The 4680-nt window shown below is 38.4% G+C and overlaps 1 pseudogene; it reads right to left on the reverse strand.

Annotated features, from left to right (window-relative positions):
* Positions 1-3791, reverse strand: part of LOC101642281 — a 65270-nt pseudogene extending 61479 nt beyond the window's left edge.
* Between the last annotated feature and the right edge of the window lie 889 nt (positions 3792-4680).

Here is a 4680-nt window from a genome sequence, read left to right on the forward strand (position 1 = left end):
GGGTGGGAGAGTTCCTTCCTTCGGGACCAGGACCTCCAGGCCTGAGGAACACAGGGTTGCTGGGACAGGAAGCAAAAATGCTGCAAGTGGATCACTAGGCATAATAGTGAGTGGTGCCACTGCAGCTTCCACCCCTTGGTTCCTGGACCCACGAATTCTGGCTATTGGAGACACAGCACCATATATTGGCCACTGGTTTAGAGCGTATACAGCTTCCTAGAGAAATAGAAAGGAGAAATAGAAAGAGTTGACTTGAGATTTTCTTAAAATTGAGACAAGCTCTTTATGGAAAGTACCTTATGGAAAGTACCCAGCAGTAGTGAACAAATGCTCCCTGTGCAGAAAAGGCAGACGTGGCTTGGGGTAGGATACTATAACAATGACTTTGAGTGAGTGGGAGGAGGAGTAAGCAGGAAATAATGTAATTTGGATGCAGATGCTAGTAGGTGTTTGATTGTAGGAGGGAGATTTGTGAACGTTATTTTGGGTTGTTTCTATTTAATCAGTAAAACAGAAAGTGGGAAAGCAGGAGGATGAAGAGAAGCTTTTAGTGGTTGGATGAGAGAGAAAAAGGTGTAAATGAGTCAATGACTATGTAAATCAGGAAATTATAATAGATGCTAGGTATCCTTGATGTCTCAACCCACATTTAGTAATGGTGTCTTATAAATGAGACAAAATATAATTTGTAGATATCTTTAGCAATGATTAGCTTCACGAGTGATGTCCAAGAATGAGTTGTAAGTTGAATTTTACTTAACCTTTGACTTTTATCAAAAAAGTATTTTTAACCAATAAGGTCAGTTAAAGCATAGGTAAAAAGTAACTTGAATAAACAAAATGCTTAATATGGGGAATCAAGGGAAGAAAGCATAAGGTATGGGCAAGCAGAGTGCAACTAAGACCAATGGTCCATGTGAAATAGAACATAACTGGAGAACCATGAGGTGGCGGTGTGAGGATGGGATGATTGACACGGTAGGTAAGGTTAAGGAATGCTTTTGTGCGTGAGTTACTGATGGAGTAGACAGTGATGTTTCCTTTGGAGTCATAAAGTTGATAACTCAAACGGAAGAGCAGTGGAAATCACCAATAATCCTCATAGAGCTTGTTCTGGAATGGCTGCTTGCCAGGAGATAAAATAAAGGAGAAAACGAGCTGATGAATGCAATAACTGAGGTGGCTGAAGGGCATTATAATGAGCTGATAGTCAAAGTAAGTTGAACATAGTTCAAAGTTCTTGACACAGCAATGAAGAACGAGAACTTCCTTACCCTATAATTTAAGCATAGGCTATGCTGTACATGGGAAAGAAAGCAAAATCCACTTGAGCATGTTGAAGGGAAGCAATGCCTTTAAACGAATGTCAGCTTTTAATTAGAGCCAGGAGACTAAGGAACATGTCGATAAAAAATCCAGGATCTGTAAAATCGTGCTAGGAATGGCCAAACAAGCACCGTGGAAGGCCTTATGAAGAAACGTTGATAGTCATGGTCCAAAAATAAGATAGGTCTAAAAAGAGTATTAGGAAGGATGATCTATGAGACATGCCCTCCTCTCCTTTACACAGGGTAACAGTCCTAATGCATGCAAACAGCCATTAATTTGTGCAAACAACTCTACTCTCCTAGGAAGGACGGCGAGGACATCACAGGAACACGCAGTGCTTTGTTCTGTTGTGCACAGGGTTGCGATGGGTAGAGCCAACTCCATGTCACCTAACAGCAAGAACATTGCATTCTCAATTAGATTTTTTGTGATTAGATGTCCAGGTAAGAGTCTGAGTGGCAAGAACACCATGTGATTTGTTAAAAATATATATTGGATTTTTATTTTAGTATTCATACTGCTTACAGGAGCCCCCGTGGCATAGTGATTACTTGCTGGGTGTGCAGAGGAAACCCCAGCCTTTTGGGGAGAAAGATGAGGCTTTCTACTCCCATAGAAAGTACAATCTCAGAGACTCACAACAGCAGTTCCATCCTGCCCAAATGAGCCAAATTTTGCCCCCACAGACTTTTCATTTAAAAGAACACAATGAGTCCCTCAGGAATGCCAAAACTGCCATTTTAATGTGTGTAAGTCAGAGTGTAGAAATTCTTCAGAGGATTATCAAATCAAGCTCACTGCCATTGAGTCAGCATCTTCCTGTGGGTTTCTGTGACTTTAACTGTTCGAGCATAGAAACCCCCTCCTTTGCATCTAAAGGTTGTTTGTTTTGGGTCTTTTGATGCCTGATACCTAATCCCTTGGACACCTTGTCATTCCACAGGTTGGGGTGATTCTTATTGGGCTTGTTGCTTCCATGCTAGATGGCTGCTTGTTTAACTTTCAGCCTTTTAGACCCCAGACACTATAACTTTAATAGCTGGGCACCATAAGCTTTCTTCACCACACTTGCTTATGCACCCATTTTGTCTTTAGCAATTGTGTCGAGAAGGTGAACATCACAGAAGAACATCACCGAAGACTTTATTAGAACAAAGTGTTCTTGCGCTGAGGGAGGAAATTATGTTTAAAACACTTTGTCATTTACATATATGAGTGTCATTAAGTTTGTTCCTCTAGCCAATCCACCCTAACACATTAATGGTACTATGAGTGGGGTTGTATAAAAAGAAATCAAGGGGTTGGAGAGGGGAGGCTTGTCTGACCTCTGCCGTAATGCCGTTGGATGGAATTTGATTTTGCTTCTTAGTCAGAGGTCCAATATGACCTCATACTATACTCAGTTGTTACGTGTAAAGGGCAAGGGGAGTGAAACTTTTCATTGTTAGAAACTCTTTTGGGTTATTCCTTGAAGTTGACATGGTGCAAATGAATGTAGTGGATGGTAAAAATGTAGTAGATGGTAAATGTAGTGATGGTACAAATGAATGTAGTGGATAGTAAAATGTAAGTGGATGGTAAATGACGGTGCAAATGAATGTACGTGGATGGTAAATTAATTAGTGGATGGTAAAAAAATGAATGTAGTGGATAGTAAACTCGGGGCAAAAAGCCTCTTGGACTTTTCTGAGGCAAAAGCCATGCTACTAAGACAAAATGACTGACTGAAAGTTTGACCCTGGCTGGATCCTACCAGAGTCCTTAAGTTTTCCTAAAATATATATATTTTATATATATAATATATAATAAAATATTATATTATTATATTATATTATTACATGATAAGAAAGGATTGTATTTGACTGCTATAAGAATTGTGTTTAGGACCTGGCCATACTAGGATTTTATTGATTTTAACCTAATGTTATTAATACAATGTATGAGAGATTATTGGGAATTATGATTAGAGAGAGCTTACCCCGTCTCCAAGTACTGCCTTCAGTGCAGCTTGAGTTTCTGTCTTCAATACTATTGCTTCTTGATCATGTGGTACCTACAGAAATGGTTGAATGTTGACAAAATATTTTTGGTACAGTGATGTGTCCCCTGGGGCAGTTAGTTTGTTTCTATAGATTCATTTAATACTGCAAATAGATGCTTGATTGTTTTTTCTTTAGTTCTTCCTGCTTGAGAAATGTCAAACCTGTTCTTTCCTTTGGTTTCTAACTCCAGGTTTTCACAAATTTTATTATTACATGCTATTCTCTTGGGATCCTCTTTGAAATAGTCTGCTCAGTTCTTTCACTTACCATGACTTTATCTACTTTAATATCTTTATGATTTGCTTTATCTAATTTATTATCTTTATCTAATTTATTTACTTCATGTACTGTATGCCCAAGAATGACTTTTAGAGCTTCTTCTGAAATCTTTTTGTAATTTTCTTTCTCCTTGTATAACATTGTTTATGTTACCACACAACTTGTCTGAATTTGGATCATTAGTTTTCAAGGTGTAAAATATATTTCTAAGAAATGCCTAAATGTAGGTGGGATATACACAATGTCATGCTTTGCTTCTCATAGACTTGCTTTAATTTTCTTCTATTTCAGTTTCAGCTTACATATAAGCAATTAGTGTGCTATTCTGAACTTGGCCCCTGGACTTCCTCTGATTGATGATATTGAGTTTCTCAATAGTTTTCTTTCCACAGATGTAATTTGATTCCTGTGAATATCATATGAACTATTGCACCATCATTGAGTAAATTCAGATGCATAGAGACCCCCACAGAACTGAGAACTACTCAGTAGGATTTTTAAGACGAAATCTTTTTTTTTAATTGGGAGTTAATACATATCCCATATCATTACATAGTTCAATCACATCAAGCAGTATTGTACAATTGCTACCAAAATCAGTTTCCAAGCATTATTTTCCTTTCTGGACTCCTTGGCATTAGCTCCCTATTACTGCTCCCCCACAACCACCACTGTACCTCCCAGCCCCCAAAACCTTTATTCTACCCACTGTCCCGAGAGGCTCAACAACCCTGGGTTTCATATACAGAAAAACAGAAAAAACAAATTCAAGAGGGTGACCCTCAATGACATAGCACATCTGAGATAAACACCAGTATGAATAAACAAAAACCAAAAATAGATAGAAAATGTTGAAAACCAGATCATGTCTAATGTGCATCAAAAGGGATATCAATTGACAAAAGTTTTAACTGTTCAAGTCAGATTTATGCCTTTGATCTTCTGTCCTCTTCTCTCTAATGCACTCTCTTCAGTAACCACTTTTCTCCCGTCCCTCAACTCTGGATAGAGGGAGATCACTGGAGCTTAT

The sequence above is a fragment of the Echinops telfairi genome, unplaced genomic scaffold, assembly GCF_000313985.2.
Source record: "Echinops telfairi isolate 266 unplaced genomic scaffold, ASM31398v2 ScPeMD7_14;HRSCAF=57, whole genome shotgun sequence".
Lineage (NCBI taxonomy): Eukaryota > Metazoa > Chordata > Mammalia > Afrosoricida > Tenrecidae > Echinops > Echinops telfairi.